The sequence below is a fragment of the Coregonus lavaretus genome, assembly GCF_964263955.1.
Source record: "Coregonus lavaretus genome assembly, chromosome: 9".
NCBI classification, from domain to species: domain Eukaryota; kingdom Metazoa; phylum Chordata; class Actinopteri; order Salmoniformes; family Salmonidae; genus Coregonus; species Coregonus lavaretus.
Genome location: NC_139996.1, coordinates 31,644,053 through 31,657,345, shown reverse-complemented (window position 1 = coordinate 31,657,345; position 13,293 = coordinate 31,644,053).

The window sequence follows — 13,293 nt, the reverse complement described above, 5'->3', positions numbered from 1 at the left end:
AGCGCTGGTCCAGCAGGCCTCACCCCTAAAGGGATTGATGCAGTGTCAGAACCTTTGGCTCAGGGGTCATTTTCTCTTCTTGCCTCCCCAATCTGACAAAAGCTGCATTTCTTTCCCTCCCTATTCGTTTCTCTTTTTTCTTCTATTGAATTCATCAGCCAGGGAGGCAAGGAGCACGTTAATTTGAGATGTGAATGAAACATTTTCATTAGAAGGGAGGAGAGTCCCCCGGTCAGAGACAAGGCCGGACCTGATCTGAGCCAATGACATCCCCATAGATGATTTCTTCTCTTACTTTCTCCAGCTGTCAGACTGTGTGCTGTGTGGCAGGCTGATTGAAATCAGCACTGTGTCAGGGCCGTCATATCTCAGATAGACATAAAACATGCAGAAACATCAATAAGCAACAGGCCGCTGCTGCGGCTGCTGAGGGGAGATGAGGGGAAGGTTAGGACTCTGGGGGGATGCCTTACAGTTGAAGTGTCTTCTTCAGGCTTCACTGAGACCCAGACAAGACAAGATAAAGTCTATCAGGTTATCGCCTAGTTCAAGTTGCTTCTCGGACAGCAAGGCCACTGGGACATGGCATGTCAGGGGATCCGTATGTGAGTGAGTGTGTATATGTGGAGGGGGAGTATGAAAGAGAGAGACTGAAACTGCCTGTATGTGTTGAAATGTAAGTTCAATATGGCAGAGATATTCCTTATTGTGTCAAGTAAATTCATGGCATAATACAGTACATATACTACAGGTCCATTTTTGACCTACGGCTGATGACTGTTAGATGACCCATGGATATACAGTGTTATAATGTAGTTTTACCATGAGCCTGTCAATAAAACAAACCATTGCATTATGCATGCAAGCAACCTTTTAGGCAAATAATACAATATTGAGGCAAAATGATTATCTAGCAAAATGCTAAGGATTGCCTACCTGAATGGAGAAGCGTAGAATGTGACTCACGTCCAAGAGATATCCTGGGACTTGAGTCTTTGAGTCACTAATAGGAGCCAAAGGGGATAGTGCGTTCTTTCACAGCTTGACACGATACTCATTACCAGTGGCTAATTAGATCAGTTTTAAAGCACAGAAATCACTGAGTCTCATAATTCACAGGCCTAATAATGGTCATCATTGGGAAGTTGTTGGGAGGAATGAAGTTTGAACATAAAATTATTTCACACAGTCCTAACAGTGACAGTGACAGTGAAGGGCTAAATCTAGCAGTAATTATTATGACACAGTCAGTGGAGGTTGTAGAGTAAAGGTTTCAAAAAGACCAACCTATTATTTACTTGTTTTGTAGATGGTAGATTGTTTGTGGACAGGAAACCATCTGCATATCAAATGTGACTCCCATTATTTCATGTCTCTGTCTAGTAAACCTCCTCCCCACACTCCTACATGTTCTCCTCCATCTGCCTCCTGTCCATTGATCTGCCTACCCAAGCATCACTGTTTAACATCTGCTACAAGTTCCGCCATCTCAGGTAACTATCTAGCTGCTCTCCACCGTCTATTGATCTTCTTGTCCACCTGCAGTAACATCTGTTTCTGCGTGTCTTTTGTCAAATAAACCAACTACCTTTCACTCCCCTGCCTTGTTCACTTTCACTAACACACACTAACTTGTTTAGCTCCTTCAATACTCATAAGCCAATCAATATCGTAGGCTATATCTAAACAATTGAGGGGAATCCTGATTTGATATAATTGCATTTTAAGCTAATAATAATTACAAGAGAGAAATTGTGTTGGTAAATTTTTTCTCCAATATTACAACTAACCATAATATTTATTTTCTGAAATTAAAACACTTTTTTGATTCAACAATTACGTTTAATAACGCTTGCACCACGCACTTGCAAAGGCCAAGTTTGTGGTTGTGAGTTGATTACTGAAATGTGTCTATTGAGACTGAAAAGCAATTGCATCCCTAAGACATGCGCTCTTGGTTGACTGATCGGACAAATCTATCTATCTATTTATCTACACATATTAATGCAATACTCTACCCCTGTGATTAAAAAATCTAACCGTTACAATGAAACTGTCTGCCTGAAAATGTACATCATTGAAAGCTAATAGTTAATGTAAAAGCAAAAAACTATTACCAAACAATGAAGGTGTATGATAAGCCATGTTCATTTGAGAATCAAAAGAGCATAAATTTTTATTCACGTTCAAATTAACTGTGTGGTCCATTTCTCACATAAAACTATTTCTGTGCTTTGGAGGCATCACAATAACAAGCATTATTTGCACCATCAGTCGGAAATACATTATTTTCACTCCTATTTTGATGGATTTTTTATAAATGATTCAAACAGGCACTTCAATCAACTTTGCCATGAGAGAGAGCGAGAGAGAGGGAGAGAGAGAGATCTATTTAGAAATGTACCTTGGCAGGCTTGCACTGCCAATAAGAAAAACTGTTGCAATGTTAGTTTGCTCTTTTGTAATGACGGGGCGTAGGTTACCTAATTTCAATTTCTGATTTCAAAAGCTATCAAATACAGCTCAGATGAGAAATCAATTTTCTCAGCTGCCCTGGCTTTGTGGCAAAAAGAACTCCTGCCATTGGAGGACAGCCTATCACATGACCCAGCCAGGGATTAGTTCAGTAGGCCCATGTTGCCACCACCTCAATTACAGGCTGCCTCTTGTAATTTACCTTTATAACATCTAATTCTCAGACAGAACTCATATTTAATTCATGAAAGCCTCCACAAGAGTAATTGTAATATAAATTGCCATAGAAATATCAATTTGTGTCTACAATTTTTATTTGGTATGCTGGTGGCATTCATAGAATAATTCCCCTTAATTTGCCGTAAACAAAGAAAGGGGTAGCAAATGCATTTGATTTTGGAGATAAATCATTATAATCTCAAATAATATTATTGAAAATTGCCTGTTAAAACCTTGAATCTATCACCACGTCACAGTCTGGTCATCATCAGTGTTGTGCATGGTAAAGATGATGATGGCTGTCAATATGATACTGATGGTGTTTATAATGGTATCATTATCATTGGAATGATTGTTGTTATTATAGGGTCCAGAGTCTACACAACACAATTTAAATTGGAACTGTAAGAATTGTTAATAGGCAACACAAATAGCAATATTCATGTCCCTTCTCTAGTCAATAAATGTGACATTTCCATTGGATAATTCTTTACCAGGTTATAATAAATAGATAAAATATAATAAATAGCATTAATAGACACAAATGTGTTAAGGTATAAAGTAGGCTACATATCTAGCATTGTTCAATCACATATCCCCAGACTATCATGGTGTTACCATTCATTATTGACAATTTTTTAAAAGAAAATACGGAATATATGGCAGATGTTTAAATATGTAGGCATTAATACAAACTTAACTATACTGAGATGCTATGTCTACAATAACACCCTCAATTATTTGACAGTGAGGTTATTCTACATTGTTTCCATGACAACTGTTTGGTGAGGCCTGCAATGAAACCAACCTCAGCTGTCATCTCTTCACCTAAAAGCTTTGTAATTGCTCTCATTTGCATACTACAATTAAGTGTGTTAGCTCACAGCAAGACAAAATCAACCTTTCTGCTATAAGGTAGAGATGGTATTATTATTTTTATCTATGCTTTTCTGCAAAACTTTATCGACATATTTCTATCTCATGCATATCCTCTTCACCACATTTTTTTTAAGAGGAACTTTCTTGCTGGAAATATTTATGTTTAGACAACTATCTGAGTGACTGGTTTCCGCTGTCAGGACAAACTATTTTGAATGTGTTGTTCCAAATCACCTTGTTGCCAAAGTACCAAAGCGTTGTGTTTTACAATCATGTCCAAAATGTGCCTTCTTATCCCTATCATGAAACGATGTCTTAGTTGTCTGTTAGTCATGTATCCATATCTTGGTTATCACTGTATCAGCATGTGGTCAACGTAATACAGAGATAATGTGAATTTTCTCAATTAATTAGGTACTTGAGGGAGCAGAAACTGCAAGTACAGTATTTGTCACATAAGCATGGGTCAAATTCATGTGCTGAAATGGTGCATGGGAAGAATAGAAAGTGTGGACGTTTATAATTATCATCAGCAAAGAAGGTGTAGTCAGAGAATAGCAATAATATCAATGTAACGTGCAATGTGTTCCAGCTCAAGGACTGGCCATAGCTTAAGTCCCCCTGTGCCAATCACATTTTCTGTGTAGTACTAAAGGTGATGCACAGTAATATATGTGGGGCACTGAGCCAGCCCAGGCCAAGGCACTATTTCTACCTCCAGACTATAAGCCTAGGTGCAAAAAGTCTGTGAAAAAGTTATGAATGCAAAAGAATCTGAAAACATTTGACGCATAAATATAAATGACAAGTCATACATAATTAATTATGTAAGTCACCCTTTGTCCACACTAACCACTTTACAACCATTTTGAGAAGTTCCGGTTTTAGTATTTTTGGGGCCCTTAACAAGTTCTGATTTGGGGACCCCAACCCTATGATAAAGTGATTATGTCTTTGCAGACCTGTGCAGAATATGTGTATCTTGAAGCTAGCTGGTCAGGAGTACACTGGTTAGCTAGCTACATAGCTACAATAAGTTGAATGACAACGCTAAAGCAGCTAGTAATTTAGCTCATGTTTAGCTTTTAAGTTGCTGTTGTTGTAAGCTAGCCGTTGTTAGCTTGTTTGTGCACCGTTACAAGTGTCATGTGTGCAGAGTGTTTCTACTAGGTTTCTAGTGCGCTAGCATCCATCGTAGCGCATCGTCCCTTACCATATTCAGAGCCTCATCGTTGTTTATGATAGTGCAGGTGCCTTGGACATTTTCAACACTTGGAAGCGGCCTCTAAAATTCTCCCAAATACAATGTTGACTGTTGATCACGCCATACATTTCATATAGACAACCAATTAAAATGCATTATCTAAAAAAGAAAAAATGATTGCATAGGTATATGTGATGAATGACATTGATAGGCTGTTGCATTTACTAGTGTGATGCAGTGAGAGATATTTCTGCCTAGCTTGATATGAAGCCATTTGCCTCAAAGTTGCTCTCAAGCCCAAGAGACTGAATGACGCGATGGTGGGAGACAATGCAGTTTGGACTCCTGATTAAATGGAAAGGTTACAGGTCCCAGGCTGGGCACATTGTTTTTCTTTCCCTTAGACACAGTGGGGCTCTAATGAAGAGCTCTTGAACTGCCAGTCAGACAAGCTGTGACAGTGTTCAGGAGGACAGCCTCTGTGGCCCTTTCTACTGTGCAGGAGCACACTCACGCACACACGCACGCACACACACACACACACACACACACACACACACACACACACACACACACACACACACACACACACACACACACACACACACACACACACACACACACACACACACACACACACACACACACACACACACACACACACACACACACACACACACACACACACACACACACACACACACACACACACACACACACTCTCTTATAGTCCCTTTAGCTAAGTTCCTGTAATCAAAATGAGGCTGTCATTCATAGAATCTCTCAAAAATCAGCAGCTTTTCATTTCCAGTATACCTGCCTCAACCATCTACGTCCTTGCAGTGAAAAAAAAATACAATCAACATCGTAGTCCGCCTGCAGTATCTGGGTTTCTACATTTCATGTTCTCTCAATGAGTGGTTGTGTTTTAATGTTGAGGTAAAATATGTCTTTATCCTGGCCTTTTTATCATGCAATGTCTTCAGCAATGAAAGTGAATAAATGCTATAAACGGATAAATGTGAAAATGTGCTTTATATCAAACATGTTATGTCAAAGGAATGTTTCCAATAATATAACTCTGGGCAGTTACATTTCGTCTGCAGTTTTTGCCTTCTGGGCTATGGTGTGAAACAGAAGACCAAATGACAAGCCCAGTCTGCCTCTCTGTAGCCTCCCCATACGAACTGGTCAAGCAGAAATGAGACCTGCATCAATTTTAATTTGTATTTATCCTGGCGATGACCTGCTCTTTTCACTGTGGTGTAGGAGGCACAAATTACACCCATCATAACTCTGATTCAAATGCCCAGCCTTGCGCTATCAGAAAATTAACATGGTTATATATCACCAGCGGGTTCACAATGTCATGATACAATTATACAGTCATGTTACCTGCCTCGCTCTGGCTGGCTGCTGCTGTATGACAAGTAAGCTGGAGGGCTAAAATGTCTGTCATCCAGCCCGAGCCTGGCTAGATAAGTTCAGCTCAGACTGCACTGTGCACCCTATCTGCTGCTTTTTATCTAACACTATCAAACATCACAGCATAGACCGCTGGAGTTCTTTTCAGAGAAGCGCAAACAGCTAAAGTGTTCAATCTCATCTTATCTTATCTTATAAATTCAATGTATTCCAGTATTAGAGTCCTGTGTGTGTATGTATCCACACAGTAATGTGTGGATAGTACAATACAGAGCAATATTGCTGTATATATTTTAAGAAGCGTTGATATTTAAATATTCTGTGTCATAATTCTACACATTCTGCTGAGTTGAAGAAAAAAAAAACAGTTCAGTCCAGCATTTCATAATCTCTTTCCTTTCTGTCCCTTACACTGTATACCCCCGCCAAAAAACTGAAGGGAAACTTCCCTGGCTGGAACCCTGGTGTGCTCCCAGTGTCAAGCCATTAGGGGATGTGAAATGAGGTGCCACTCATGAGTTATACACATCTAGTGATGCAATGAGAAAATACAGCCCCATGCTGTACAGAGCCCTCAGTGTGAGTTGGGGAAATAATTATTCACTGATAGGAGGCACATCCAAAGACATCCCAATATAAAGTCTCAAAGATATGTAGAGGGCTTTCTGACAAATTCAATCCTCTTCAGGATAGTTTTGAGCTTAATGGAAAACCTGGTTGTGTGTATGTGTGCTGTGTACATGTTCAAGGTGTGTATTCATGTTGAAGGTTAAATGGCATGGCATTTGCAAAATACTTCAAAGAAACATGATAATATAAGAAAGCAAAATCATATTTTTCTGGCTTACACCCATTTTTCTGTCACTGCACCACAAGTGACAGGTGCATGAGTGGATGTGGGTCTGGTTTATTTATAGAGAAAAATTGAGATGAGGCGAAAGAGCTCTGTTATTTGAATTTATTTGATGAGTTCTTAAAATGCTACTGTAATGCTGTAACATTTGCAAATATTTCAGTAAGATACTACCAGTCACCTGCACTACAACTAATAATTCCATAAAAGTCTATTAAATAAGGTGATAAGTAAAGTGATAAACTTTCCCCAAAATACGTAGGACACACAAGTATCAGAGCCCTGCCTGCGTCAGTCTATTTCACTTTATATTGACCTGGAGGTAGATGTAACAATGATGGAAAAAATAAAGCCAGTAAGTATGACTTTGATGTGGCAACAAATTATACATGGCGGTATCAGATCCCATTTCCCTCCCCAGAATGCAGAGAGAGAGAATACCCCGGAGCACGCCTTCTAATGGGAGCCTCTATCAGCACCATGGAAAGCCTGTCTCATTACTCAGACTAGCACAACTGTGCCGAAGGTGGTCTATTTCCCCAATGTATGCTGCTTCACAGACCCAGAGAGGCAGTGTGAAGAATATGACTAGTTTTTAAATGCACAGGGAACAAGACCACAGCTGTTCTTAGGCTGCTACTTTGGGAGATCATTGTGAGATCAAGTTCAATCTTCCTTTCAAGAACTTGTGAATATTGAAATCAATCAAATGTATTAAGACAAGAACTGGATATAATTTAAGATGAAGCTACTCTTTATCGAAACTATAAATCAATATTTAGTCTCTCTAATAATAAATGTATGCTACATGTACTAAAAATACAAACAATATATTGGAGAGATAATATGAATTGATTATTACAATATTTTAGAAACGTGTTTTATGCATCAGAAGCTCATCGTTGTTTTCATTACGTTTCTGACTTCATTCCATCTGATTATTATGCAGTGAGAATTTTCCAATCGCGAGAGTACCAAATACATACATAACCTTCTGTCCCCTCCAAACTATGCAATGAATATTTTAAAACCCTAATATATTGGCCATCTGAGTTTCAACGTAAGACATAATACAGTCCCTCCATTGTCCACATTATCTGTGGATCTGTTCTTTGCTATCGCGGTTGTAACTGCAATGCCAGGAATGCTAGGACTTGGCATGGCTTACAACACAATTTGCAAGCAGCAGCGCACAGTGGTTTAACTTCCTCATCTCTGCTTTCCCCTCTGGACTGGCTTTCCTGACAAAGTCAATAGGGGGCATCCCTCATCTGTCAAAAAGACAAACAGCAGAATACTAATTAGGCTTGTATTTGTTTCTGTGCATACATCTTGATTTCTGATTGTCTATTACATTTTTTTTTGCCCTTGGTAAATTGATGTTCCCTTTGTCATTTTAGTGAGATGAATGGATGTTGTATATAATCAACATAAAAACAGAAAGCAACAAAATTGTATGGAATTAAAGTAAATCATGCCAAATCCATGGATATCTTATTCCAAATGTAAGGTAACAGCTTTGCCAAACTGGTGAAGAAATAGCTGACCCTCCCCTGACTCTGTAACCCGGAGGGGTGGCGGCAGCGCTGGTTGTGTGTATTTTGGTCCAATCTGGGAAGCAGATGGCTGGAGTCTTGGGCAGGGAGCAGCAGGTTTCACCCTGGGTGTCACCGGAAGGATGATGTGGGCTCCCTCCCAGCTTTAGTTAATACCCTCCTGGGTTAGAGTCATGTGAAAGGGCCTCACTCACACTGGCCAGCAGGAAACTCGCTTATTCTCCACCAACACCAAGAAAACGACTGACTCTCCCTAGAATAGGAAGGGAGTTAATAGTGGATGGAGGTGAGCCTGGAGTCCCAGCCACTGTATGTGTAGGTTAGTCTATTTACATTTTCTGGACAGATGTAAGTTAAATGGCTGTGATAACTTAATACAGATCTAATTTGAGAATTATATGTAGTTAATTATGGAAAAGGGTGTTTGATTGACGTGACACAGATTGAATATGTGTAGTAGTATTCATAGATACTGTATATATATACATATTCTTATTTTTTTATTGTGGATAGTAGCCTTCATGTAACATGGGGCATTGTCCATGACCAACTTCGTCTATATGTTACATCACATTTGATCAAGTTAATGAAGAAGATGACCCAACCTATCAAAGCATTGAACCATCATCACCACATTACTTGTGTTTTCTGAATATGAAAATATTTATCAGAGTAGGACTAAATGAGTAATCATATGTTAACCTGACCTGAATCCTTCTTCAAATATTGTACTAATAGTGTTGTTTTCAGAGAAGAAAGGCATTGCTTTAATAGTGTGTTTTCCCTTTAGCTTGGCTTCTGTTCTTCCTGGTGCTTCCCTCTGCCACCTAAGCTTTAATCTAGGTGACTGGCAGGGAAACTCCGGGTGGACGTGCCTGGTGAGGTGAGACTGGTGCTGCCACTCCCCTCTCCCTCTCCTCTTCATCCTGGTATTATATAGAGAGTGGCAGTAGGCAGAGTGACAGACTGCCCCAAGAGATGACACCTGTCACAGAGGGGAGCGCTGCTAATCTACAAGCCTCATTTTGTTTGAACTCTCCGTCACCTCGCTGTCAAATCCTCATCTTCTCAGTCACTGCCAGCTTCCCTCCCCTCTGCTTCTCTCTTTCTCTCTCCGCTTCACTCTATACTTCCCCCACATGCCTATACAACCACTAGACCTCACCATCACCAAACACAAGCACAGCCTTCGAACCCCTCCATAGCCCTTATACGCATGCACACACACACACACACACACACACACACACACTTCCATACGTGCACACACACACACACACACACACAGGTTTAGCATTTCACATTTTCCCACATTCACTGCATTGCTTATTGTCTGTGTCGCCAATGGGAGTGAATATGTAGAGAGAATAGGCAGCATTCCAGTTGTCAACCTTAACGGCTGTGCTTCTGTCTGTGCTTTTCATTCACACTATGTAAAACAATAAGAATGAGAAGAGTACGATGACTATCAGTTAAAGCCATACAACTATAGCCCGGTTAAACTGGTCACATGCGCTGATAGAGGTATGTTCTCCCCATGCCTGATGTGACTGTTCAGAGAAGTATGAGACGATATGGGGGCCTCTTTCAAATCTTTTTATTTCAGGAACAAAGCGCTATTCACTGGAGATGTCTGTTGTGTGCATTCGTATTGAGATTTGTCTAAGTTAAAGTGATCTGAATGGAACTGCAGTCGGGACTGTGCTCTGTAGTGGCCATGGTCTCTATGGTGCAGCACACTCCACCCCCCGGTCAAATATCTGTTTTGTCCCTTTTTACAGACCCTGCATTGTAATTATAATATAATTCATTATGTCTACGCTGCACATGTCACAAAGGAGGCGTCCTCCCCAAAGTATTTCTCTGCTGTTTGAGCTGACCGAACACATCCTCGCTCCCCTTTTTCTGCCTGCTGCTTGAAAATACACTCTCACACCCCCATTAACAATAGTTTATCCTACTTCTGTTGATTAAGATATCAACAGAAAATTTGACAGCTCGGGCCAGCACTCCCGTTGTGGGTCCAGCCCTCATTTGAAGCTGACTCTGGTAGATTTTAGCTGCATTTTGTTTGAGATGTGTAGACCTTTTTGGTATCAGAACAAATTACCCACACCAACATAAAGTAATATGGCAAATTGTTATCTTAATTGACAACAGAACTAAACAATCCAGGCAAGTATTTTGTCAGTAAAAATTACATACATTGACTACATCCAATGAGTGAAGATCTACTTCTTGATATACCCTACCATACTTGATATGGTATTCCTATTTTTCTAAATGATTATCAATCTGTTATGTTAAGATGTCTTATTGGATATGGTTCAGTAGATATGGTTTATTTAATTCACAATTGTAAATTAGGTTTTTCATTCAAACCTATAATGCAACAATTACGGTAAACAGCCATATTGACTGTGCTCGCTTAATCGTGTTTATAAAGATAATCTACAGCAATACACAAGAGCCATGATATATTATCCAAGGTCCAGTACAGGCTTCAGCCAACACATTTAAATGCTTCCATTAAGTGGAATTATCTTTGCCAGACACATTTTGTATGATTGTGTCCCAAAATTACTGTTTCTTTTGGAATGTGTTGGGCTTAATTAAATCATTTTGCTGAAAAAATAGGAATGTCGTATCTTTCACAATAGAAAGGCCAGTCCCCATTGAACATGATGGTTCTGAGGTTAAATTGAAGGTTGTGTGATTCTGTGGAGAACAGCCTTTGCTGTATCAGAGAGTGGTGTATTCATATTCAAATAGATAGAGACAGCCATGCACTGAATCCTTGAAAATATGCTAGTCTGACTTTCTAGCTAAATGTAATAGTGTATAATGCGCATGCTAACAGACAAAATGCTAGGAATGATGACTATCTTTTCTTCCTCATGAAAATGTACAAAATCATATAACTACAGCAAAATCCATCATTAATCAAAAATCGTAATTATAATATATTAATCTAAACATATTTTCTACTGTGTTCACTATATAATTATACTGAATCAATGTTGCTAGGTTTCCATTTAGTTGTGTACATGTTTTCAACCATCATAGTTGAAAACATGATTCAGTGTCTCTAAATCATATTTTGGAAATGTTGGTTATTAGTGTAAGGTCTGGGTTTATTCTCAACAACACTCTTCTCTTGTACCCAATATCACTTCAAAATGTTTATTTACTCTGGTGTGCATGTGCTAATTGGTGTATGCTTATAAATTAAGCTGAATGGCTCGTAATGGAACATCAGCTTAATAAAAGTTAGACACTGATTATTGCTGTTAAACTAGGAGCGATAGTATGTGGTCATTGGTCAACACAAAAACCAACACTCTGTTGCCTACTGAGAGCACTATCAACAGGCTTGGCTTTGAAGGTGTAATCTCTCTCTCTCTCTCTCTCTCTCTCTCTCTCTCTCTCTCTCTCTCTCTCTCTCTCTCTCTCTCTCTCTCTCTCTCTCTCTCTCTCTCTCTCTCTCTCTCTCTCTCTCTCTCTCTCTCTCTCTCTCTCTATATATATATATATATATATATATATATATACAGTGGGGAGAACAAGTATATGATACACTGCTGATTTTGCAGGTTTTCCTACTTACAAAGCATGTAGAGGTCTGTAATTTTTATCATAGGTACACTTAAACTGTGAGAGACGGAATCTAAAACAAAAATCCAGAAAATCACATTGTATGATTTTTAAGTAATTAATTTGCATTTTATTGCATGACATAAGTATTTGATACATCAGAAAAGCAGAACTTAATATTTGGTACAGAAACCTTTGTTTGCAATTACAGAGATCATACGTTTCCTGTAGGTCTTGACCAGGTTTGCACACACTGCAGCAGGGATTTTGGCCCACTCCTCCATATAGACCTTCTCCAGATCCTTCAGGTTTCGGGGCTGTCGCTGGGCAATACGGACTTTCAGCTCACTCCAAAGATTTTCTATTGGGTTCAGATCTGGAGACTGGCTAGGCCACTCCAGGACCTTGAGATGCTTCTTACGGAGCCACTCCTTAGTTGCCCTGGCTGTGTGTTTCGGGTCGTTGTCATGCTGGAAGACCCAGCCACGACCCATCTTCAATACTCTTACTGAGGGAAGGAGGTTGTTGGCCAAGATCTCGCGATTCATGGCCCCATCCATCCTCCCCTCAATACGGTGCAGTCGTCCTGTCCCCTTTGCAGAAAACCATCCCCAAAGAATGATGTTTCCACCTCCATGCTTCACAGTTGGGATGGTGTTCTTGGGGTTGTACTCATCCTTCTTCTTCCTCCAAACACGGCGAGTGGAGTTTAGACCAAAAAGCTCTATTTTTGTCTCATCAGACCACATGACCTTCTCCCATTCCTCCTCTGGATCATCCAGATGGTCATTGGCAAACTTCAGACGGGCCTGGACATGCGCTGGCTTGAGCAGGGGGACCTTGCGTGCGCTGCAGGATTTTAATCCATGACGGCATAGTGTGTTACTAATGGTTTTCTTTGAGACTGTGGTCCCAGCTCTCTTCAGGTCATTGACCAGGTCCTGCCGTGTAGTTCTGGGCTGATCCCTCACCTTCCTCATGATCATTGATGCCCCACGAGGTGAGATCTTGCATGGAGCCCCAGACCGAGGGTGATGGACCGTCATCTTGAACTTCTTCCATTTTCTAATAATTGCGCCAACAGTTGT